Source organism: Herpailurus yagouaroundi, unplaced genomic scaffold (genome assembly GCF_014898765.1).
Source record: "Herpailurus yagouaroundi ecotype Mexico unplaced genomic scaffold, PumYag 164, whole genome shotgun sequence".
NCBI lineage: Eukaryota > Metazoa > Chordata > Mammalia > Carnivora > Felidae > Herpailurus > Herpailurus yagouaroundi.
The window spans coordinates 28,977,688-29,005,385 of record NW_024412405.1 but is presented as its reverse complement, the minus strand read 5'-3'; the positions used below and the strand labels follow the sequence as shown (position 1 = coordinate 29,005,385).

Below are 27,698 nucleotides of genomic sequence, written 5' to 3'. Positions count from 1 at the left end.
CACTTGTTTGAAATAACATTCATTTAATATAAAGTATTTGCAAAATATTGGAAAAGGACAAAGAAGTACACACACATGTATAAATCAGGAATAACCTCTTAATGATTTTGGTGTATGTATCTATTTTTCATCATTTCATTTTCCTTTTCATAAATGTTTGTGCAATAAAATTGCATAATAAAATAAATCAGAATATTTGAGGGAAAATAAAGTGAAATATTTAGGGGTACAGTCCTCCTATTTTGGGGGGAAATAGTTTTACAAATACTGGGTGGTTGTGGAGTGTCTTTTATTGGATGTGAGACACTGACTGGATTCTTTGGGAGAGATCTCGTTCTTGGAATAGCTTTTCACTCCATCTTTTGCTCAACATGTCAGCTCCACGGATAATGCTCCTTGGCCACTGCATTCCCAACCCCTGTTCATGGCCTGAGCTAAATTGCAGACATTCTTTGTTCTTTGTTTCTACCCAAGTTTTGAATATTAGATGTTTCTGAAATGGGAAAATGCTTACTTTTCCAAAAATGTAAGCAATTTTCTCTATGTATATTACATTTTTTTCTGTCATATTTCCTCAAATAATAATGGTATTGAAAGCACAAACTTTGATATTATTTTTGAAGCCATGCTGCTTGATACTCTGGTAACCTGGTTTTTAAAAATAATTGTATACACCTTCAAATAAATTGATTATAAATTTAGTAAAGATACCAGAAAAAAACACCCAACACTTGTAAGTGAATCAACTTTGTCATAAATCTTAATGATTAATCTTCTTAAACTGTTTAGATACAGATACACAATGGCTATGACCTAAAAACACTGGACAATTTTATTTTGATAATCGATACTGCCTACTTAATACCTTACATTATTATACTAGCAGCCTTCTACAAGATGTATCTAAACTGGGAATACATTTGTTAATTTTCATTATTAGTTCATGCTTAATGAATTGTAAAGTGTTCACTTCTTTTTAAAATTGTGGAGTACTTTCTTGGGGGAAGTAGGAGTATATATTAGCAAGCTAGGGAAATTGTTTAGCAAATTTACAAAGCTCTACCATGTTATGTTTAAATGTCTCCAGCTTAATATATTGAGTCCCAGTTTTATTCTGTTCTAAAATTAATACCAGGGTAAGACATTTTAAAAGGGCACAGATAAAAATGTCTGTTGGATGTATGATAGGAAATTTCATTCTATATCTATGATTTTGCAACCCTTTATACTCTATTGTCTCCATTAGTTATAAATACTTTTATCTCTTCATCATCAACACAATTTTTATTTTTTTATTTTTTTTTCAACATTTATTTATTTTTGGGACAGAGAGAGACAGAGCATGAACAGGGGAGGGGCAGAGAGAGAGGGAGACACAGAATCGGAAACAGGCTCCAGGCTCTGAGCCATCAGCCCAGAGCCCGACGCGGGGCTCGAACTCACAGACCGCGAGATCGTGACCTGGCTGAAGTCGGACGCTTAACCGACTGCGCCACCCAGGCGCCCCATCAACACAATTTTTAAAAGGTTATTTCAGAAGAGTACCTAGGAGCTTCCAAATGTTTTCTATTGAATTAAAAAAAAAAACTATGTTTGTGACAGCAGCTACTTCACAACTGTCTTGGCTTTGGATCTTAATTCCTGATTTCACAGGCAGTCTTTGTGACTCTGAGCTTTTTCACTATGCCTTGCCTTTGCCTTTTGTGTTTAAAGACAAAATTTTGTCTTCAAAGAATCACCCTCTCCTACACTGATAAAACATTATGTCTATTACCAACATAACCTATTAGTCATCAGCTCATTCTTGAAGTATGACCTCAGGTGATCAGAAGGAACTATTATAGGTGCCAGTGATTTCTTGGTATTCCAGACATACCAAGTCTCTGACTTTACAATTTAGTAAAAGAGGCAGCTAAAACAAACAGGATGTTAGGTAATATCACGAGGTGGTAAGTGCTATGAAGAAAAATAAAGCAGCATAAGGGGATAGAGAGTGAAAGAGATGCTCCTAAAGATAAGATGGTCAAAGGAGTTCTCTCTGAGGAGGTGACCTTTGAGCACAGAACTTATAAAATGAGGCAGTGTACAATGTAAACCTCCCAGTAAAGGGAAAAGCAAGTACAAAAATCCCTAAGGTGATGTGTGTTTTACATGTCTACTAAGAAAACTGATATAGCCAGATTATAGGGAGAGAGAGAGAAAAAAAGTGGGTAGAATATGAGGCTGAAGAGGAAATCTGGGGCTAGAACATATAGAACCTAGTAAGTTATGCTAAATTCTGCATGTTTGCACTGGTGCAACCAATCTTAGTATTTAACCAATGAAACACTTCCACACTACTGAGTAAATAGCTGCTACTCAGAGCCCCTTATTATCTCCTTTCCTTGGCAGATGCCCTGATCCTTCCCTAAGGATCGATTCATTAGTGGGCTGTTTGGGGTCACTGGATTACTTATTCAATGTTTTTAATTTAATCCCTGACAGTGAGGATTCAGGGATTCCTGAATTCCTAAGTGTTATGGAGAGCTACTAGAGGGGTTTAAGTAATGGATAGGGAATATGTATGACACAATTTGATTTACTGATTTAAAATATTAGAACAGGGGCGCCTGGGTGGCTCAGTCGGTTAAGCATCCGACTTCGGCTCAGGTCATGATCTCATGGTTTGTGAGTTCTATCCCCGCGTCGGACTCTGTGCTGACAGCTCGGAGCCTGGAGCCTGCTTCAGATTCTGTGTCTCCCTCTCTCTTTGCCCCTCCCCTGCTCACACTCTGTCTCTCTCCCTCTCAAAAATAAATAAACATTAAAAAAAATTTAAATATTAGAACAATAGACTAAAGGAATGGATGGAGTGGAAGCAGGACATCATCTAGAATGCTAGTGTAGAATTGCAGACAAGAGTTGACAGTGTATTAGACCGAAGTGGTTGAGGTGGAGAAAGTGAGGCTTGGTCAGAATCAGGATATATTTTGATAGTCATATTTGATAAGTATGCTAGACTGGGCTGGAGTAACAAATAGATCCCAAATGTATAATGACTTCAAACGAAGTAGGGATTTATTTCTGATTTATGGAAGAGTCTAGGGACATAAAAATCAACATAGGTTAACAAGAATACAAAGGTCAAGAGTGGAATAAATGAAAGTATAGAGTGATTATAAGGTTCTTATATTGTTCATGAGGTATGGGAATTATTTGTCAGTGGATTGATAACCCAGGTATGCATATTGTAACTTCTAGGAGTTAAACATCAATATACATTTTGATAAAATATCAAAATGAAAGATAAAAATGCAATACTAAGGTAAAAAGAAATGCTTGATTCATAGAACAGACAGAAGGAAAGTAAAAACAGAGGAACAAAGAACAAATGGGCTAAATTGAAAAAAAAATAAAGATAGTATAATTAAACCAATATAGAACCATGACTACATTAAATAGAAAAGAAATACATTTCAAATAAAGGCAGAGGTTGTCAAAGTGGAGGAAAAAAAAGCAAAACCTGGTGTGCCTGGGTGGCTCAGTCGGTTAAGTGTCTGACTTTGACTCAGATCATGACCTCACAGTTTGTGAGTTCGAGTCCTGCATCCAACTCGCTACTGTCAGTGCAGAGCCCGCTTCAGATCTCCTGTCCCCCCTTCTCTCTGCCTCTCCCCTGCTCATATTCTCTCTCTCAAAAACAAATAAACACTAACAAAAAAACAAGACCTAATTGTGTGCTGTTTAGAAGTATAAAGACTCAGACACATTGGAAGTAAAGGTTGAAAAATACATACTGCAAGGAAGACAGCTATTGTGATATAGTATTATCATGGGAAGGTGTCTTTAAGCATGAAAGTGTTATAAGAGATAATAAGGAACATTAATATTGATAAAATGATTGCTCAAAAAGTCATAATAACTAAATATGTATGGACCTAATAGCACAGCTTCAAAATACATGAAACAAACATTGGCAGAACTAAATGAGAAAGAAAGTAATCCGTGATCATAGATGGAAATTTCAAAACCCTCCTCTCAGCAATTGATAAAATGCCGGAAAAAATCTTAGTAAGGATATAAAAGATTTGACTAACACTATCAACAACTTTGACCTAATTGACATTTATAAAACCCTCTTCCAAATAAGTGTAAAATACACATTGTTTTTAGACATTCATGGGATATATACTAATTAGAACATATGCCAGACCACAAAATAAATCTCAATAAGAATCATCAAAGTATTGAAATCATACAGGGTATGTTCTCTCAGCCCAGTATCATTAACTAGAAAGTAATAACATGAATATATCTTAAAAACCCAAATTATTTGGTAACTAAGCATCACATTTCTAGATAATTCATGCATTAAGGACGAAATATCAAGAAAATTTATAAAATATTGTGAATTAAATGAAAACAATAGCACTATATATCAAAATCTCTATAAGCCATCTAAACCAGGATTAGAGGAAAATTTATAGCCTGAATAACTTAATGTTTCTTAAAGTAGAAATATGCTAGAGACAATTCTCTGAGTTATGTCTCTTTAACAACTTTTTTTTTGTATTTTTGTTTGTTTCTACTCATGAAGGATATTTCATCTACAAATAAGAGTAGAGATTGATGCTTAGTTTTTAATTTTAGTAGTCTAAATATGTTATTTCATTGTCTTTTGGCCTCTATTAATTCTAATGAGAAATTAGACATCATTTTTCCCCTTTATTTATTGTGTATCTGTGGCTATGGCAGCTTTTAAGATTTTGATTTTCAGCAGCTTAAAAAGAATTAAATCCACATTAGTTAACATACAGAATAATAATGGTTTCAGGAATAGAATTTAGAGATTCATCACTTACATATAACACCCAGTGCTCATCCCAACAAGTGCCCTCCTTAATGCCCATCACCCGTTTAGCCCAACCAACCAACCCTAACCTCCAGCAACCCTCAGTCTGTTCTCTAAGAGTCTCTTATGGTTTGCCTCCTTCCCAGTTCTTATTTCATTTTCCCTTCTCTTCCCCTATGTTTATCTGTTTTGTTTCTTAAATTCCACATATGAGTGAAATCATACGATATTTTTCTTTCTCTGATTTATTTTGTTTAGCATAATACATTCTAGTTCCACCCATATTGTTGCAACTGGCAAAATTGCATTCTTTTTGATCACTGAGTAATATTCCATTTTATATATGTATATCACATCTTCTTTATTCATCAATCAATGGACATTTGGGCTCTTTCCACAATTTGGCTACTGTTGATAGTGTTGCTATAAACACTGGGGTGCACGTGCCTCTTTGAATCAGCATTTTTGTATCCTTTAGATAAATACCTAGTAGTGCAATTGCTGGGTAATAGAGTAGCTCTATTTTTAATTTGTTAAGGAACCTCCATACTGTTCTCCAGAGTGGCTGCACCAGTTTGCCTTCCCACCAACAGTGCAAGAGGGTTCCCTTTCTCAACATTCTCTCCAACATCTGTTTTTCCTGAGTTGTTAATTTTAGCCATTCTGACAGTTGTGAGGTGGTATCTCATTTGTAGTTTTATTTTGTATTTTCCTGATGATGAGTGATGTTGAGCATCTTTTCATGTGTCTGTTAGCCATCTGGATGTCTTCTTTGTAAAAGTGTCTATTCATGTCTTCTGCCCATTTCTTTACTGGGTTATTTGTTTTTTTGAGTTATTTGTTTACTGAGTTTGAGAAATTCTTTATAGATTTTGGATACTAACCTCTCATCTGATATGTCATTTGCAAATATCTTCTCCACAACTTGATTGAGCATGGTTGGTTTTATTTTATTTATTCTGCATAAGTTTGACTGAGATTCTTGGATCTGTATATTGATGTTGTTATGTTCTTAGATGTTATCTTTTCAAATATTTCTTCTGTCCTGTTATATTTCTCTTGTAATTCTGGGATTATAATCATATATATATTAGACCATTTGAAACTGTCCCACAGATCTTACTTGCTCTGTTGTAGATTCTCTAGTCCAGCAAAAAGTAGAAGTCTGAAAACATAAACTTTGATGTGCAGTTAACCATCCTTTCCACAAAGATGAGAGCTAAGGGGATCTTCTAATATGAAATGTGCAAGAAGGAAAGGAGTAAAGGATGTCTCTGAGTGTTTGCTTGGGCAATTCAGTGAAGGGTGGTGATCTTTTTTGGGGAAGTTGGGAGAAACATGTTGAAAAACAGGGAAAATAATTGACAGCTTGCTTATAAATATATTGGGTTTGAAATGCCTGAAAGAATTGTAAGAGATGTCAAGTAGGCAGTTGTATACCTGAAGTTCTCAGTTTAGGAATTATCAAACTACACATACTATTCAAATTTATGGCAATTTATGAGAATTCTTAGGAAGAATGTTACAGATAGAGAAGAGGTTGGAAGACTGCTCCATGAGGCACACTGATGTTTTGAAGTTGGAACAGAAGGAGGATCTTTCACAGGAGATTGAGAAGCAGGAGGAGGGAAACCAGGAGATAATTGTGTCCGGGAATCCATAGAAGGAAGATGTTTCAAAAACTGTGTAATCAAATGTGGAAGATGGTGTTGCGGGGTTGGAAAGGTAGGACAGGAATACTGATTAATGGATTTGGCAATGTAGAGATTGTTGCTGACCTTTACAACATTCTCAGTGGAGTGATGAGGATGAAGGCGTAGTTGGAGTAGGGATTGAGAGAGGACAGGAGGAAAGAAAGTGGAAATGCCAAGTATAGATCAATTCTTTTGGATGTCATATTAATTTCGTACTGCTGCTATAACAAATTACCATGAATTTAGAGGCTTAGAGAACACAAAGTTATTATCTTGCCATTTGGAACTCAGAAATCTCACTAGATTAATATGAAAGCTCCAGCAGGGCTGTATCACTCCAAGAGGACCGAGGGAGAATCTGTTCATTGTCTTTTCCAGCTTCTAGAGGCTGCCTACATTCCTTTGCTCCTGGTCCTCTTCTGTCTACAAAGCCAGGAAATGTACTGCTCTCACCTCTTCATCCAACATTACATCTCCATTTCTGATTCTGGTTTTATAAAAAAAAACCTTTGTGATTACATTGGGCTCACCTGGATAATCCAGGATAACTTGTCCATTCTCAAAATCCTTAATCTGATCATAGCTGAAAACTCTTATTTTGCCTTATAAAGTATATTCACAGATTTTGGGGATTAAGATGTGGGTAGCATTAATGCAGCGTTATTTTGCCTCTTAGAAGTGGTTGTGTGTGTCTTATCTATGCAGAAATGTCCCAGTTTGCAGACAGTTGCACTTGGCTCTATATTGCTAAATGGACCCTGTCAACATTTAGAGAATGATTATTTATTAAAAATTAGAATTTTCTTCAATGAGTAGCGTGTGGTTGAGTATAGTTTTAAGGGTATCCTTTTAAAGTTTTTCACTGCTATTGTGGTTTTCATTGCTATTGGTCTAAAACACCCCTGAAATATTTTCTAAACGTAGAATCCTTGGAGAGGTACACTTACCTTTAAGTGGACATATTTTAGGTATGTATTATATATTAGTATCTAGTAGAGTCTTACCCTGTTTTAGAGTGAGGTGTGATCTAAACAAGTAATTTTTTAAAAAAGTAACACGAAATAACACGCATATGATAATATCTTTACCTGTTAATTCTGTTGAACATTATGACCAGTTTATTTAATTTCAAACCATTCATGTTTTAGATTTCAAAAGCAACTAATTATTGATTTCACAAACAGCAAAGATGTTCATGTGTATCTACGTGTATTTGAGAAATAAAGTTACTGGGGTTTTTTTAGTGATGTTAAGTCCTTGTTGTTAATTTGTTTAAAGTCCCAAATAAAGTGACTTCTAAAAATATATGTAAAACTAAGATAAAAAAACTAGTAAAAGAGAAAACAGAGTAGAAGAATAGCAAGAGGTCAGAGGATAAGTTGTATACAAATCAAATACGAGGCCCTAGTAGGTATTAACATATAGCATAGACATATGTGTATAATGTGTGTGTGTGCACATGTGTGCATCTCCCTCCCCCCAGTTGTAAAATTAAAAGGCAGGGCTTATGAAAGGTCAGTGTAAACTCTTCAATGGCATTACAAATTGAATTTACTGATCCAAATCTGAAGAACATGATTGCTGCTGATAAGGTCAGAATCAATTTTACAAATGGTACAGAAATTTGTATGACTGTTGAAATAAGGGTTCTATTTAACTTCCTTGGAAAGGAATCATATTATAGAATTTCCTGGTGCCTTAAGTGCAGAAATACCATAAAGAGGTAATGTGCAATTTGTTCTCAATTTAATTTAAAATAAAAGGCTCTAAGACAAAGAAGCATTCTAGCTGTTAGAAAACGATTCTCCAGGAGACTTGCGGGAAAGTACCATTTTAAACCATCCATTTGTGGGTTCCTGTGTTTACCAAAGCCTGTACTTAACACAGATTAAAAAATAGTAGGCTCTACTGGGAAAAATGGTTTTCAAAGCTATCTTTGGGAATAAATGGGAATAATCATTATAAGCCATATTGTCTTCTCCATTTGCTACCTTAAAGTTGTCTCTTGTCTCCCCCCTCTAGCATTGATGAGGGTTTTTCTGATCTTCCCATTTTATTACTATATAAAATTCCTTTATTTGTAAGGATTCTGAGACTCATATTCATAACAAAATATTTGGCATGTATGACATCCACTTGTTTTAAAAAGCCGTATGTGTCCTGTTTGTTTTATTTTCAACATTATTATAATAAAGCAAATAACAAAGCACGTATAAAGCATTCAATTCTTTTAGGTTATTCATATTTTGTCAATATTCATGATCCTTGATTCATTTCTTTGTGTTCAGAAAATAGTGGAATATATGACCATTTCACAAAATAGGACAAAAAATTCTCCAGCTCTTTCTTTGTTTACTCTTTTCCACTTGAGTTAAGCATGTTGCCCTCTTCTCTGCCGTCCGTTCCATTAATCTAAAAATGTGGCAGTTTACTGGTCAACCCTCTACCATGACTAAGCTTAGACCACTTCCTTTCAGGAAAAGACAATTGAGCATGTTCTTTATAAACTCTGAGGCCCTTTACTGAAGTAAATGCAAGTAGAGACATTCAGAACGTCCCTCACAGCTCTAGACCGGCTTAGTGCCCTCTGTTTCCATAAGAATTCTGAGCTCTCACCCTTGCACCCCTCCAAGAATGCACTGGCTATCCTCTTGACTAAATTTTACTTCTAAACCCACCTCCCTAGGAGTCCCATGGTAATAATAGTAACAATTAAAACAATTACAGAATGATTAACATATACTGAGAGCTTAATATACACCAAGTTTTATGCGTTTTGTGTACTATCTCACTTAATTTTTGTAGCAATCCAGTGAAGCATCACCTTTTAAATGTGAAGAAAATAAAGCTTCGAAGACGGAGAGATACCTCCAAGTCTTCCTTCAAGGTTACATGGTCATTAAATGGCAAGCCAGGATTCAAACCCAAGCCCAGGACTAGATCATCTCAAAGACTTTACTTTTTTTTTTTTTTTAATTTTTTTTAACGTTTATTCACTTTTGAGACAGAGAGAGACAGAACATGAATGGGGGAAGGTCAGAGAGAGAGGGAGACACAGAATCTGAAACAGGCTCCAGGCTCTGAGCTGTCAGCACAGAGGGGCTCGAACTCACGGAACGCGAGATCATGACCTGAGCCGAAGTCAGACGCCCAATTGACTGAGCCACCCAGGCGCCCCTCAAAGACTTTACTCTTAATGATGATGCTTAGACACCATTTTCAGCCTCAAGCTTATCAATTTTTAAATACCCTCGTATTTCCAATATAGAAAATTTCGAGGCTTCTTTCTGGAATTCAAAAGGCAAATAATTGTAGCTACCATGACTTAAGCTCTTACTACAGGGCCAGACAATATTTTTAGTTCTTTATGTACATTGTCCCATTACAAGAACTTTGAAGTTACATCTTTAAAAATCTTGTTTGTATTTTACAATTGAGATAACTGAGTCTCAAAAATATTAAATCACTGTGCAAAAGCACTCGGTAAATTACAGATGTGTGATTCAAACTCAGACCTAACTGATGTTAGGAAGGGCGTATTTTCATGTTTCTGCACATTTAGGGATTTCTGAGCAAAGACAACTGGAAGCTAGGGTAAAGAAAGTAAAAGATGACCGAATAGATAATTAGAAAGCTTTGGAGAGAGCTGGGGATTTATTTCTAAATGGGCTTGCTTTTCCAAGGGGGTAAACTCCATCTAAAACCTGGGGCTATCTGTTCACATTCCAAAGAATTAGAAAACATTAGGGAGCAAAGGTTTCTTTTCCTTTCATAAGAGGGGAGAGGGCACTAGGTAGCCTAAACAAGCTTCCAAACTTAGAGTTTTGGGCTTCCTCTTCTGTGGTGTAAGAAATCCTTTTTGTGCACACACAGGGTCTATTTGGTTCTCTTCCATCACCCTGAAGAGGGAAAAATGGGCATGGGGAAACTACGTGGTTATTGCTATAAGTAATAATAGTAAAAATGCTATATTTCCTTTAAAACTCTTCATAATCCATCTCTATCTTATGACCACCCTATTTTCTACTGTTTCCGAAATGAAGCCTTGGTGCTGGTCCTCACTATTCCATGAGACTGGGTATTGCTATATCTGTATCATTACACATTTTATTTATTCTTTCTTGATTTTATTTTTTTACCTTAATTTATGCATATTTTCAAAGTCAAGTTCAAATCCAAATAGTAAAAAAAACATTTTCTGATCATTTTGCTTTGAAGCCCATCCTTGGACTTCATGTAATTCTTGAATATTTTTTTTGAACATTTATTTATTTTTGAGAGACAGAGAGAGACAGAGCATGAGCAGGGCAGGAGCAGAGAGAGAGGGAGACCTAGAATATGAAGCAGGCTCCAGAGCTGTCAGCACAGAGCCCGACGTGGGGCTCAAACCCACAAACTGTGACATCATGACCTGAGCCGAAGTCAGACACTTAACTGCCTGAGACACCCAGGCGCCAAGACTTCAGTAATTCTTATTTTTACTTTCACTTATTATTGTGCGATGTGTGATTTTCCACACCATGTGCTAACTCTGGTTATTAGTCCCTTGAAAACAGGGCACAATTGTAGACTTCTTTGGTTTTCCTCTAGCAACTACAGTAGGAACATCTTAAAGATTGATTTTGATTCATGAAAGACAGCAATGCTTCTTCCTAATGAACCAGGTTTCTTAGAATTCAGAACCTTTAATATTTCTCCACCTAGAGCAGTCCTTGGTTACTCCATTCAGGGACACAATAGATATGAAGAAATAGCAGGGCTATTCCGGTCCTAAATTTTTAATTCCTGAAAATTAATTTTATTGAAAATTAATAAACTTTTAAAGCAAGGGACAATTATTTTACTAATCTGTATTCATTCTGAGTAACTCAGTTACTCTCAACTCAAGTAAATTTTATACCCAAGATTCTCTTATTGTCGCATTTGTTGTAAGTTTTTTCTTATCAGTAGTGATAAGACTAATAAAATCTTTATTATATTTTCACTTTTCTATGTTTTGGATCTATGTTCATGTTTTTCCTTTGAACTGAGAATCTTTTGAAGTAAAATATTTTTATTTGCTGCCTAGCAGTTTTGAAAGCAAAAAATTAATACCTTCTGAGTTTCAAAGGTTTGTTTTAAATACCTCGTTTTTTAATATTATCACTTTTATTTTGTTCTACTACTGGCATTTTGTTTTACCTCATTTCCATCTTATTTTATTTTTTCATCAAAATAGTACTGTGATACTATTTTATAATTAATTCTTTACTGCTGTTATTCTCACTTTTCATTTCCTGTTCTTTCTGATTTCTCCCAAAAGCTAAAACTTATATTTTTTAATTCCAATTTTGAGCATGTTCACTTAAGTATTTTTTCATATTTCAAGTATGTTAATTAGCTTTTCTCCAACTAGAAATTATGTAATAAACTACCTAGCTATAGCAGTATTAACTTTCACTTACTTTATTAACAATACTGATCAATTCTGTTCATAGTGCTTGCATTTAGGAATAGATTATGTTCAAATAATTTCTTTTAGGTGTTTATTTATTTAAATACTTATTTTGAGGGGTGGAGGCACAGAGAGAGAGGGAAGAGAGAATTCTAAGCAGACTCCACACTGCCAGCACAGAGCCTGATATGGGGATCGAACTCAAGAGCCATGAGGTCATAACCTGAACTTACACCAAGAGTCAGATGCTTAACCGAATGAGCCACTCAGGCACCCCTAGGTGTATATTTAAAGTACGGTACAAAATAATTAAAATTGAGTGAATCAAAGATGTTCTTTATTCTGGAACCAAAGATCCAGTAATCAAATTACCTTACTAATTTATTTTTCTAGGACACAGATTTGATGCCATTGTTTATCTTTGTGAAATGATAAAAAATCTGAATAGCCATTTCAAAAAAAGATATTATTTTGCAAAATATTTAACTTTTATAAAAATGTCATGTTGATTTTTGCTGCTTTATTGAGGTGCAATGAAATTTAACAGAAATTGTAGAATGAGCTGAGTAGTCATGGCAGTGTGAAGCCAGCTTTCAGACTCAGTTTAGTATCCAGGAGGCAAAAGAGGTTGTTTGTATAAGAAGGCACCCAGAGGTGCATGTGTGCGCATGTGCATGCACTCATATGCACTTTATGAGTCAAAATTGTGAATATTAGAGGTAAAGCTAAATCAGCATCACTCAGGCATTAAATATAAGAGCTGGTTAGAAGCAAGGGATAGACAAAATTTGGAAATTACAAAATGCATTTGATAGCAGAGGAAAGATCAGGCTTTTAGGCAAGAGAAATCACTGACCAACATGTTTGCAATTATTATTAGTTTGGTCGAACACTCAGAAAAAGTCTTATTAAGGTAAAAGACCTTCCTCTCACTGGGGAAAATAGAAATCTCATGAATTTTAATAGATAGGAAAAACCTCCTATGAAGACATGAGAGAATGACATACAGAGAATGAGATGTAGAATGTGTTGTTGGAAACCTACATAAAGACATTAGCAAATCTGGGCCATTGTCCAGCCTTGTGGGAGTGGGTTATAATAAAGGACATTTTGACAGTCATTAGACTGAAAAAGGACAAGCACTTTCTGGAGGATAAGGAGTGCGAACGTGTGAAATAAACTTCGGAGGGCCTCAAACTCAAAACTTCGTTGTCTCATTTTGTCTAGAACGATCTCAGCCTTGAAGGGGACAACTATATGTGTGTATATCATACATGGTCATCTTTCACTAATTGGCTTATAAATCACTGAAGTTTCACCCATTTGTCCTTCATTTACAATAGACTGTAGGAATTTGGTTCTAAAAGACTCAGAGATTAATATGACAATTTAAGTTTAAAACTGAATGAATGAAATATCAAACGTGTGTGTGTGCACACTGTGTGTTATATGTTGTGTAGTGAGAAGAGTTTGGATCCAATATATCAGGGTTTGAACTCTAGATCTAAATCCAAAGCTCATATGTGAGCTTGAGCAAGGTAGTTAATTTCCCTGATCTTCAGTATTCATATCTGCAAAACAGGAGTAATCCTCTTTATACTAAAATATTGTAAGGGTTATATGAATTCATATATGCAGAGAATATAGTACTGGGTCTAGCAAATACTGGGTGATCAGTAAATATGTATTATTATTCCGTTCACATCATTGTATCTTGTTAATTACAACAAGATACAATTCTTCATGAAGCTAATTCTTTAGGTAGTGCCAAGTAATAATGTTTCCATTATTACATATTTAGCTACCTTATACATTATTCTTGGTAAAACATTAGGTTTTGTTGTGTTTCTCAGCTTTCCTCAAGAGTCATTGCATATTGTACTTCAGGTCCTGGTCAGCTATCATAATATACATTTAGTTAATTTAAGAGTTTAGAAGCTAATGGCCCCACTGCAAATCCCTTGACATTTTAAACCAAGCCAAATAAAGCAAGCAAGAGAGTGTTTTACATGAATTCTCCAAATAGGGAGGGTTATCAAGTTCATTTACATGTTTACCAAGGCTGCCAGCCATCCTGACTTGTTTGGTAGAGGCCTGTTTTTATATGAACTGAACTCCGTTTCTGATGGTCTGTTGGCAATAAAACAGCATGAAATCTCACTCATCATTATTACTCAGTGGACCTGTTTTTCATCAGTAAAGTTTGGCATTTAATCAGAGTTTAGGGTGCATCACTTCTGAACATGTATTTGGTGCTAGAGGCAACAAAAATCATTAAAATTTGGCTCTTGGTATAATGACGAGGTGCATGAATGGGGTGGAAGTTGTAAAAGGCTATAAAACTGTTAAATTTGGTGTGTGGGAGGAAGAAATTATTTGTAAAACCCATAAACTTCTTTAGCCAAAATATCTATTACATGCTAAATGGCACTAATGAGCTGTTCTAAAAGTCCAGGTTACTAAGTATATATGCATCTCTTTCTGTGTTAAGTGAATATTACAAAAAGGAACTTCAGGTTTTCCTTACTATTTCTGTAGGAAAAGCCAAACAATCTTGGTGCTACAAATTTAAGACCTAGGCCACATTAAAAAAAGAAAAAAAGTATTAGTTTTAGAAACCATGGCCTCAAAAGTGAAAATTTCACATAAGATTTTGGATTGAGATCTTCTACACTGTTTCCTTATTTTTAACAATATCATAAATTAAAAAAAAAAAAGAATTCTCAAAGGACCAATGTTTTTAAATATTAATACTAAGAAACACTTAAGCATGCCAGTAATTATAAGTATACCATTAAACACTATGACGGTTTACTGAAATTGATGAAAAGAAAAAAATCCAGCATTATATGTATTTCTTTACCTATATTTCTATCTCTCTATCTCAAATCTATGTCTATACCTTTCTATATCATCTATATCTATATAATATCTATATTTATATCTATCTACATCTGTGTCCATATCCATACCTCCACATCAATATCTATATATCCATATCTATTTACATGAAAAGAAAGAAGTAATGAAAATCAGCTTATTTTCAGCTATAAACATCCTATAAATGCCTATGAAATAACCAGATAGAAAAAACTGAAATTAAAATGACCTCACCACCACAGAGCCACCATTCTAATTATTCACTTTAGGGTGTTGCTTTGAATAGCATTTATCCAAACTGTGATGTTAGTAAAAGGTATGGTTTGAAATATGGATTGGTGATACGAGATTATAGTGTGCTTGGCTTAGATCAGACTTAATGTTTTTGTGGGAAAGTTAAATCCACCCATCCAATTCCATTAGTAAATTAGCACTAGACCATCATAAATCACACAGCTACTGTCACACACAGCTATTTATGTCAAGTGAATAAAGACAACGCTGGGTCTGTTCCAGGAAGCTATGAGTAAACTGATTTCAGATCTCAAGGTGGAAGCCTGCGTCAATCAATCTTTATTAGGGAAAGGGTCTGAGCAGGAATAACAATAGCAAACCAATCCATTAATTAATAAAGAAATGAAAGTTTAATTTAAATTTAATTTAGCATCTCTATTAAGATTTGGAATGATGACAAATAAGGAGATGAAAGACATTTTCAATAAATAGTTTGGCTTTTACTAAATTCTGATATGCAAAATCCGTCTACCAATTGGTATCTGACTTTTACAAGTTACTAAGAGATGAGATTGAATACCAACCATACAAGTCCATTTTGAAAATTTGTTCCCCAAAATGATAATACGTACACATTTAGACAAATTGATTTTGAGATGCCTGTGGAATAGATAGGTTATTTGCAGTTAAAAGTAGAGATCTGGAGCTCAGGAGAAAATTTGAGGCAATTGATGTAGATTAATGAGTTATCAGCATATAGATGGTTATCAAAGCCATAGAAGTAGCCTAATCGGTATTTACCCAAAGAAAAGATACTAATACTAATTAGAAAAGATACATGCTCCCCTATGTTTATTGCAGCATTATTTATAAAAGCCAAGATGTGAAAACAATCGCAGTACCTATAAACAGATAAATGGAAAAAGAAGATGCGGTATACACACACACACACACACACACACACACACACACACACACACACACAGGAATGCTACACATCCATTAAAAAAAGGATGAGATCTTGCCATTTGGGACAACATGGATGGATGTAGAGGGTATTATGCTAAGTGAAGTAAGTCACCTTGATCTTTTATCACATTCCTCTCCCATTTGGATGATGGGAAGATTCACAATAGGGGCAAATATATAATGCTTTAACTTATTTAGAAGAAAAATTGAGAGAATACTAATACAAAAAGAGATTAAAAGATGAAGACCTGGGCTTTATAGGCATGAAGGAACAATTAATTCTATGTCTCTGCTAAAGACAGAACAAGAAATGTTCTGGAACTGGTAATTGGTCTCTAATTGGACTTATGATCCTTAGAAAACTAAAGACAATATTTTTAGGGCTTGCTCCAGTTTGATTTATAATTTCTGTAAGAACAGTCTAAAAAGCCCCCTGTACAATTTCTCGAAGATCCAGTTCTTAAAGGATTCAGTCATTTATTCATTCATTCATTTTTTCCTAACATTTAAAAGGTGATATTGCATGTTTCATTATAGTTTTAAACATTTCCAAATATCTGCATTGTTTTTCAATTCCAGAGCATTACTCCTCCATTTGCAATAGTTGGTCAGTTTATAGAAAACTTGCTACTCTATGATTTTTCACAAGCCTACCTTTCGTTTTTAGGAAATAAATCTATAAACACCTAATAAGCCAATGTTTGCAATGACAATAGAACATAGGTTATACAAATAATCACGGAGTTCTGGCTTTACAATGAATGCATTCAGTAAGAGAATGTAGTTTATATGTTTTACTTTAAAAGAAGTTATGATAGAAATAGCTTTAACGTAGGCATTAGCAAATGTTCCCAGAGAAAGATTTTTGCTACAGTGAGACCTTAGGCAATTAGTTCCGAGTGAATTTATTTTACGAACAGGAATGATTTGTCCTGCTAATCAAGCTAGGATGAAAATAGCAAACAGGGCTTGGCCCATATTGAAGTGAAGTTCTTTTGAACCCTCCATTGCAACCCTCTTTTTAATCTCCTTGTTCTTTCTGTTTTTGTAATGTAACATTTCTTATCTCTAAATGGAGTAATTCCTTCCTCTTTTTCTACTTTCCTTTTAAAAGAAAAAAAATTTCTCATCAGTTCTGGGACAGGAAAAGATAAAACTTGCAGGGAAATGGTAAAACATAAAATATTGTGTCATTCTTCTGTTTTTCAGGACAAAAAATATTGCCTTGAGCAGTCACTCGCTGTGCCATTGATTGGCCCATGACTCAGCAGAGGTAAGTGGACATTTGCTAGGACTTCCTCCCAAAGTCTACTCATGCTAGCTCCTCATTTGGATTGTCATGTGGGACAACTGATAACTCCTAAATTCCCATTTCAGAGATTCTCATGAGTTGAAATTAAAAATGAAAAATACCCTATTAATCAACGTAAGCATTCCCGGGTAAATGAGGGAAATTTCTAAGGAAATAAAATTAGATCTGTCACATAAACACCCCAGATTTGTTTTGTTCTTCTTTTCTTAATTTTAAAGGATTTTTTTTTGGGGGGGGAGGGTATATGTTCTATTCAGTTGTTCTGAAGCATTTATTTTTGTTTGGAATTGCTGTAGAACAAATTTAGGCATCATAGAATAAATTAAATACAACCTATGAGAAATGTAATGAATACAAAAAGTTACCCAGTGTTGACTTTAAATTTGCACAGGGCTATGGATATTTTTGGTAAAAACTTAGGATATTTTTTTATATAATATGGCCCCCCCCCCAAAAGCATTAGAACATTTTCTTGGGCAATATTCATTCTATTACTTACTTGTGGTAATGAAAGCTTCTGAAGAAAAATAGAAAAATTAAAGTGAAACAAAGAAAAGTATCTAATCAAAGGGATATGGCATAAATGGTTTTATACTTAGTTCACCCACACAGGTAAAAAAAGGTTAGATAAACATTCAGGCAACTAAATGAAGGGAATAAATAATTAAGTATCATGTTAGCATATGGGATAAAGAAAAGGGAATATTGATTAAGACCTCCAAAGTGAAGCAACTGTCGCAAAGATGAGGAGAGAACAGTAGGTCTATATGGAAAGAATTTGAAGGTGGATTAATAAATTGCAGCATATCTGAGGTATGTCTCCAAGAAGGTAGAATTCAAGCTAGGGAGGAAAGGGTGGATTTTTAAGGAAAGGGGCTATATGTTCTGCTGGGGAAAAAGCATGGCAAAGATGTGGCACAGAGGGAAAAAAAAATGTGGTTTCCTGGAATGGCAAGTCCTCCCATTGAAACTTTAGGAAATGTTTCAACTAGATATATTAAGTGGTTCTGGTGGAATGCTGTAATTCTGAAAATATCAGTTCCTTCACTGTAGTTTTTAAACAACAGGGGAGGGGTGTCTTTGACATTCCTCCTTCTTATCACACATCCATATCCAAGTCCTGTCTGTTTGTTCCCGGGTAAGATCCCTCAAATCTATCACTGCTCCAACCCCGATGTCATACAGCTTCCTGGAAATATTTAAATATTTTTAACCTTTATGAAAAAATTCCTTTCTTCTAATTATATTCTAAAAATAGATTTTGCTTTGTAAAATCTGGGCATCCACAGAGTATGGAAAACTGAGCTCCTGTAAAAAGTTCAATTTTCTATAATAAGAGTGTCAAAATTCGGTTTTTTATAGATGGAAGAAAAAAATAATAATTCCTGCCAAAAATAAGTGAGGCTAAAATGTGCATTTTAGCTCTGTGTTCTAATTAAATTATAAATTCATGTTTGGTTTATTAAGTCATCGGATTTTGACTTATAAACTTGAATGAGGAGTCATGGAACTTCTCACTTTGATGATGTACTTTAAGTATATTATATAAGAATATTATTCATAACCTAACTTGAATTTATTCATAGAAAAAATAGTTAGGTCTACCAGGTCCATCAGGGTAGCTCAACCAATGGTTCCCCTTGAGCATAATTTTGAATGTCCTTATCAAATATATCACCGTTTTCTGGAAAAACTCAAAATTCAGTGATGTCTTTCTGAAAGCACAGTCTCCAGAATGGACATATATTTCAACAATGATCTAAGCAGAGTAGAGAGAGATTCTTAGCTTCCTTATTTTAGATGTCATATTCAATTGACAAAGTTCAAGATTATATTAGTTTTTTTCAGAAACAACTATTTTATTCAGTTAAAACAAAATACCGAAGTCTTTATAAAATCCACTTACATTACCTCAGGGAGGGGAAACAAACTGGATTCCTCTTAAAGTCAGTTCAGTTCAAAATACAATGAAATCCTCTTAAATCTGTTAAGGATTTGTTATAATTATATGCAATTATATGATGTGTAAAGAAACAAAGAGGGGAAAAGGTAGGCTAGTAAGCTATTTTCAGGATTAAAAAATACATAAGGAACATTTGGTGTTCATTGAGAATGAGGGTGGGAAACAGTAAAACGTCAAATTGTTTTCACTTTTAGCTGGAATCATATCAGCTCAGTGTTACATTGCTCATTTTATGCTGCTCTGAGGTTGTATGTGCATACTTACATATACATATCTGCAATACATATTTGATTAATAAACATAGGAAAATAAATGAATTATTCTTGAGTAAATGCGACAGATCTGCTGCATAAATTCTATGGGAAACATTTTGGAATTGGTATCTTCAAAGCACAGAAATCTGAATATATGTAAGAACATTTAGTAAACCTCCTTGTTGTTCCCTGGTTTTTCATATTTCAGAGGGTGTTCCTCATCCACTTCTGGATGGCATCCATTCTGTGGCTGGCAGAATGTGGGCTGGAAGAGCCATGTATACAACATACTGCAGTGGTGGCTCTTTCCTTACGAGTGTGGTCAGGTTTGCCATTGAGATTCTCATACAGATACAACCTCTTCTACATGCACCATCTGTATCAGCTCCTAGACAGCTCTCTTCTCCGGGTTTTCACGCTTATGCACAAAAATTATGATTAGTCCCATGAAAGAAAAGCAAATTTCTTTCCATTGCCTCAAAAACTTGTTTGCTATTTTCCCTCTAATCTGGTCTGAAAGACCACACAATTGTGTAATACATAATTTAAATTTCGGGTAAAGCGAATGGAGAAAATTCTGTGAGTTTTCAATTTGGAGGCTTGCTTTGCCTCTCCTGGCAATCCAGAATTCCCATCCTGCTTGTGTCTCTTTGTTTCTGATGTGTGTTCAGCAGTTCCAGCCACCAGAGAGTTTCCTTGCTCAGGGCTCTTGCCTCCTGTGGTTAGGAGCCATAACATCTGCGATTCCTTTCTTCTATTGATTTGAGATGCAATTATCATTATTCTCTTTCTTTTTGGTATAAACATATGCTTAAATACATGGCCCAGTTATTATTCATTTTGTGTACATGTTATTATACAGAAATCATTTACTGCCACTGGGGATAACATGGATATTTGACAGTATTTTTTTAATGTTGTCTTATCATTAATTACCTATGTCCCCATTTTTGATGCTATGTCAATTCAAAAATTCCTATATATGGGCTTTTTATTGTATATGTGTAAATATCTTTATGGAGCACCAAGTGGTGGGTATACTGTTAAAAGCATTACAAGATAATTAAAGGAAATCCTAACAAGTAGGAATTATTTTCTAACTAAAAAAAGAAAAATTCATGCCTTGTGAGAGAAAATCATGTCAAAAGTTTGCAGCCTTTGGCTCACATATGCCTTCAAGTTACTCCTGTGATGGCACAGTTTGGCAAAATTTCATTTTGGTTCGAAGGAAGTGCAACACTCATGACCGTTTCATGTTGTGGCCAGAGAAGGGAAAAGTTAATGACGGGACTCGAGGACAGGCACACGACAACCACAGATGAGGTCCATAGGATACCACATCTTCGCACTATGCATGTTTAATCTCTCTACCCCCACTAAAAGAACTCAGCTCCATCACTTGACTGAAAAATGAACCCTACCTTTGGGGGTTTTACACTAAAGCAAACTAAAATAAAATACACTTATTAAACAAAGGTCTTGGGATTTTATTGTGAGACTTTTAAGTGATCTTCAAATCCTGGATTCTATTTGAGGTATGTACAAGTTTGTGAGGCAGTTGGTATTTGCACTTACCCATATACAGTAACCTAGATGGCACAGGCACCTGGCACCTGTTAAGAATTTTAGGCTGTTCTTGTGACGGCAAAGAGTGGCAAACTGAAAATATCTGTGCCATTAATATGCAATAATATATTTTTTTGCATATGAAAAAAAGAAAGTCAATTTGTAGATCCTGGATGGACTGAGTTGATCAATGCAGACACGGATATCACTACCACTTCTGATTCTAATTCGTCCGCGTGCTTTGGTTTTAATTTAATTGCTAAAGAAATAGGGTCTATTATTTTAATCTATGTTTTTTATTCCACTTACTTATCGTCTCAGAAATGTTGTTTGTTTCTTGTAATAGCATACATCTGATGTCTCTGCGTCTCAGGAGGGTTGTGGTGTGGTTAGAGTGGGGCTTAGTCTCCGCCCATCCCTGTAGTAGCTATGTTAAGTATATGCTAAAGATATATGGGAATTGGTGGCCGTTTTAAAGAAAGTTCAGAAATGCATATACATTTTGTTTCTCATTTCCTCTTTGTTCCTTTTGGAGAGTTACTGTACTGTTTGGTTCTTTGGAGACATTTCTCTTTCCTGTCCTTTGATAATCAAACTATTTTATATAAATTTAGAGACAATCTCATTGGCTGTCTTTATTTTATTTCTTTGGACCCGATTTTCTCTTGATTGTAAATTTGTCATTAGGGAATTGTTTTCTTCCTTTAGGCCAAACAGCTGTTTTTTATTTTATCTTTCTTCTTCTTCTTCTTCTTCTTTTTTTTTTTTTTTTTTTTTCTTTTTCCACTAAGGAGGTCAAGTTCCTTTGGGGGGAAAACTTCAGTTCATTATGTTCTTTTCTTTTACATCAACATGTACAACAACAAAATACAAATTGCTTTTGGGCTCTGAGTTGCTGTAGTAGATTTAGTATTATTCATTTAAATATCTTTGAATTTCCAAATGGTAGGACTACTTCCAACCCTCAGATAATGCCCAGTTAGCAGCTTATTATAGCAAATTTACTTTCATCTGTAGATATGGAAAACGCATCCTTAACCATGTATTAGTAGGTTGCTGGAAAGAGTGACATCTGGTTAGCTTTTATTCCTATTTTGCTGCGCTTTTACATTCCATTTAAAAATACCCAGGACTGGTTAACACGAATCATTAATCAAAAGCCTATTTCAGATACTGTCAGTGGTTTTGGCATTACCTATTCCATCTATAAAGTGTCCAAAGTCTTTGAATTAAATGACTCATTACATCTCTGGTCTTGATAGCCAGTGGGCTCTCTTAGTATGATATTATGTACTTGGAATAGTGATTGGCAATGGGGATGCTGTTCAAGTGCAGAAAACTAATAGCAAAATTAGTAAAATAAATGTTAGTTTAGATTAAACTTGAAAAAAGGATAATACGTAAAATAGTACTAGAAATTCATAAGAATTTGCCATATCTTTTTGAAAGTCAGGATATTGTCTAGGCCTAAGTGATCTTATGTCCCTTCTCTTTGTGAAAGGAAATAAGACAAATATGATGCTCATAATAAAACAATCTATTTGCTCTTTCTTCCCTCCCTCCCTCCCTCCCAAGGATTTGATATATAGATTAATTTAATTAACTGAACCATGTATTACAGAAACACAAATAGTTCAGTTGCACAATGGGTGGGAAAACACAGGCTTCCTGTAGCTTCACAATCATTCCTCCATGTTAGAATAGGAAAGAAACCCTGAATGTGTGTTTGCCATGTGAAAAAACTGGCTTTGGTTCTATCTAATTTTTGCTTTTTCTAAGGTTTTAGAGATCTAGGTATTTACTACTTTCAAAGTTTGTAATGGGGCGCCTGGGTGGCTCAGTTGGTTGAGCATGACTTCGGCTCAGGTCAGGATCTCACGGTCTGTGGGTTCAAGCCCCGCATTGGGCTCTGTGCTGACAACTTGGAGACTGGAGCCTGCTTCAGATTCTGTGTCTCCCTCTCTCTCTCTCTGCCCCTTCTCACTCGTGCTCTTTCTCTCTCTGTCTCTCAAAAATAAATAAACATTAAAAAATTTTTTAAAAGTTTGTAAGTCAAGAATTATGAGGAAAAGTGGAAGCATGCGGAGTGTGTGGTTTATCATCCCCTCTCCTCTGAAATATAGCTAGAACAAGGGACAACTTGCATTTATGATTAAAATCATAAAAGTCACCAAATTGATAGCCATGTTGAGAATTTCAGCCAGACACAGCATATATAAGATCAAACTAGGGAAAAGCACTTGAGGTCAACATGATAATAGGTGCCATCACTCAGGTGACAGTAACAGGTGAAGCCATCTCAGCAGTTCCTACATCTGGAGGGATGGTTTATCAACATGGCAAGTGGCAGCCCAGTAATTTAGGCCGAGTTTGGTGGCAGAAGCTATCACAAGAGATGGCCTAGATACGAGAGAGAAGCAGTCAATAGGGTGGCTCCAGTGAACTTTTACAAGGTGAATTCCATCTTAGGGGTGACAATGCTACTCCTACACCAGGCAAGGGAACTGGTAATGCACAGTCTGAAATCTGGCGTAGTACTTCACGAATGAAACACACAAATGCACACATGAAAACAAAAGAAATGAGGCCACGAAGACATGTAATTCTCCATCCGGAATTACCCATATTTCCAGCACCTTGTCTCCACTCAAAAAATTGCAAAAAAAAAAAAAAACAAAAAAACAATTAAAAGTTCATTTTCAGACCCACAAATGTATGGACAACTAATTTTTGACAAAGCAGGAAAGAATATCCAATGGAATAAAGACAGTCTCTTCAGCAGCTGATGCTGGGAAAACTGGACAGAGACATGCAGAAAAATGAACCTGGGCCACTTTCTTACACCATACACAAAAATAAACTCAAAATGGATGAAAGACCTCAATGTAAGACAGGAAGCCAAATCTTCGAGGAGAAAGCAGGCAAAAACCTCTTTGCCACGGTAACTTCTTGGCCAAAGCAACTTCTTACTCAACACGTCTCCGGAGGCAAGGGAAAAAAATGAACTATTGGGACCTCATCAAAATAAAAAGCTTCTGCACAGCGAAGGAGACAACCAGCAAAACTAAAAGGCAACCGACAGAATGGGAGAAGATATTTGCAAACGACATATCAGATAAAGGGTTAGTATCCCAAATCTATTAAGAACTTATCAAACTCAACACCCAAAAGCCAAATAATCCAGTGAAGAAAGGGGCAAAAGACATGAATAGACATTTCTCCGAAGAAGACATCCAGATGGCCAACTGACACATGAAAAAATGCCCAACATCATTCATCATCAGAGAAATACAAATCAAAACCACAATGAGATACCTACCACTTTACACCTGTCAGAATGGCTAACATTAACAACTCAGGCAACAACAGATGTTGGCGAGGATGCGGAGAGAGAGGATCTCTTTTGCAGTGTTGGTGGGAATGCAAACTGGTGCAGCCACTCTGGAAACAGTATGGAGGTTCCTCAAAAAATTAAAAATAGAACCACCCTATGACCCAGCAATTGCACTACTAGGTATTTATCCAAGGGATACAGGTATGCTGTTTCGAAGGGGCACATGCACCCCACTGTTTATAGCAGCACTAGCAATACAATGGAGTATTACTCAGTAATCAAAAAGAATGAAATATTGCGATTTGCAGCTATGTGGATGGAACTAGAGGGTATTATGCTAAGCAAAAATAGAGAAAGACAAATATCATATGACTTCACTCATATAAGGACTTTAAGACACAGGACAGATGAACACAAGGGAAGCAAAAATAATGTAAAAACGGGAGGGGGACAAAACATGAGAGACTCTTAAATATGGAGAACAAACTGAGGTTACTGGAGGGGTTGTAGGAGGGGTGGATGGGCTTAATGGGAATCTACCCCTGAAATCATTGTTGCATTATATGCTAACTAACTTGGATGAAAATTAAAGAAATTTTTTTGAAAATAAATAACAACAAAAAAAGTTCATTTTCTGATGTTTGCGTTTTATGGAGCCATGCAGAAATGTGATGATTGGAGCTGATATACTTCCCTCTGTCATCCTGGAGTGAGTCTTGAACTCCAAGTACTCAAGCCAAAAAGGAACAGGTTACTTGAAAGCAAAGATAAGGCTCATTTCAGATTTTGCAAAATTAGGTCCCAGAGTTAAAATGAGAAATTCTAAGTACAAAAGAATAATACTATAATTCAAGAATATGTATTGGTCCAAGTAACATTTCCTGTCTGAGAGCAACAAAAAAGATATTTTTAGATACTCAAAGACTCAGCACACCATGCAGTTCTGGTAAAGGAAGAGAATGAAGTTGTTTTTATGTGAACTTCTGCCTGAAATTTCTGAAATGATAAAAAAATGAAAATTAACCTTAACTCTAATAAACTAAGGAATAGCTTCATTATCAAATCATATAATATCTTTTAGAAACAGTGACAATCTGGGGCGCCTGGATGGCTCAGTTGGTTAAGTGTCTGACTTTGGCTCAGGTCATGATCTTACAGTTGATGAGTTCAAGCCCCAGATGGGGCTCTGTGCTGACATCTGAGAGCCTGGAGCCTGTTTCGGATTCTGTCTCCCTCTCTCTCTCTCTGCCCCTCCTCCGTTCAAGCTCTGCCTCTCTCTGTCTCTCAAAAATAAATGAAAAATGTTAAAAAAAAACAAAAACAAAAACGGTGATGACCTAAGCCTAAAACAAATAGGATGTCAAGAACTAATAAGTATCTCTCTAGAAACAACACAGATGGCATTTTTTTAAAAACGTAAGTAGGAAGGGCATTAAGGAGGGCATTTGTTGGGATGAGCACTGGCTGTTATAAGTAAGTGATGAATCACTGGGTTCTACTACTGAAACCAATATTACACTGTATGTTAACTAACTTGAATTTAAATAAATAAGTTAAAAAAAAACACTACACATAAAAAAGAATTCTTTAGCCAGGTACAAATCATACACATATAAAGGAAATGAAAACATAATTATGCAACAACTTATAGTATATTACTGGAGACAAAGCCCAATAACTGAAATATTAATTCAAAGGAAAAAGAATTGTGAATGAAACATCTTTATATAAAGACTGGTAGTAAGCATTTTATCCAACAGGGAATGTATCTTCTTTGTAAGGTGTTCTTACAACATTTGCAAAAGTAAGAACTTAGAATAGGCCAAGGTAAAAGCATAAACACATTTAAAGTTTGGAATAATAAAGGGACACCCCGGTGGCTCAGTCAGTTAAGCCCCTGACTTTGGCTCAGGTCATGATCTCATGGTTTCTGAGTTTGAACTCTGAGTCCAGCTTGCTACTGTCAGTGCAGAGCCTGCTTTGGATCATATGTCTCTCTCTCTCTGCCCCTCCTCCGCTTGTGCTCTCTCTCTCTCTCTCAAAAATAAACAAACGTAAATTTAAAAAAATTTAAATAATAAAAATAAAATAAGTTGAGTATACTATAATAAAACTAGAAAATAGAAGCACATTTAGAAACAAACAAAAATACCCAACAATTTGGACACATGGAAATGTTTTCTTTCATTTCCTCTTGGCTCCAAAAAAAAAAACCTCAGGACAACAAGAAACATGATAATATGCTACATATAAAAGATAAAATTCAGAGCAGTAACCATCATAACATTGAACTACAAAGAATGGAATTGAATTAATTAAGGACTAGAGGTTGGAGATTACAAAAAGAGCAAGAAAAAGAAAATTTAAAATGCTCTATAAATGAATAAGTTCTGAGGATTTAATGTAAAATACGGACACTACAGTTAACACTGTATTATAGAAATAAAATTTGCTAAGAGAGTAGAACTTAAACGTTCTCATCAAACAAAACAAAACATGGAAACATATGTGGTGATGGATGTGTTAATTAACCGGATTGGGGAGATCCTTTCACAATGTATATGTATATCAAACCACTATGATGTTCACTCTAAATATCTTACAAATATTATGTCTATTATACCTCCATAAAGCTGATTTTTTTAAAAAGCACTAAAATTTATTGTTATGGACATGAGTTTAGACTGAAATACAAGCAGAGATGGTAAGAACAGAGAGAGTCCAGATATGAAGAGTTTATCTGTTTAGAAGGGGACTACATCTCCATCCCAGATACTAAAGGAAGAGCGGAAAGGGCTTTGAACAATAGGCTGAGTAAATTTCACTGGAATGAAATCAAATCAATTCTGTGGTGAAGAGTTGGTTAAGGATGCTATCTTCTGACCCACACCTATATTTTTTTCAAATGGTTTTACAACTAAGAGAGAAGTACAACATCTTTTGTATGCAGTAATTAGTATATGGAACTGACTAGACAGCAGAAAACAGAAGCCTCACAGGCATTTGATGGAAGGATATGAACCTGGGCAAAATAAGAACAATGTTTCACTTAAGCCTTAAAATAGTCTTTGGGCCTCCCAAAAGTCTGTTCAGGAAGATTTCATAATTGCTATTGATTAGCAATTGCTGTTTCTTTCTTATGTTTTCTTCTCTCTTTTTCTCCCTGAAATTATCTATTTGTGAAGCAAGAAATAATTGGTCCTTTTTATTCATAGGTCACTAAACCC

General features: G+C 35.3%; 1 long non-coding RNA gene across 1 annotated transcript in view; it reads left to right on the top strand.

Annotated features, from left to right (window-relative positions):
* The window catches only part of LOC121037810 (uncharacterized), a 231,814-nt gene that overhangs the window by 77,417 nt on the left and 126,699 nt on the right, over positions 1-27,698 (top strand). Inside the window, exon 2 of the long non-coding RNA XR_005794000.1 lies at positions 17,252-17,315. This is a non-coding gene — a long non-coding RNA (uncharacterized LOC121037810). The remainder of the gene's footprint in view (positions 1-17,251; positions 17,316-27,698) is intronic.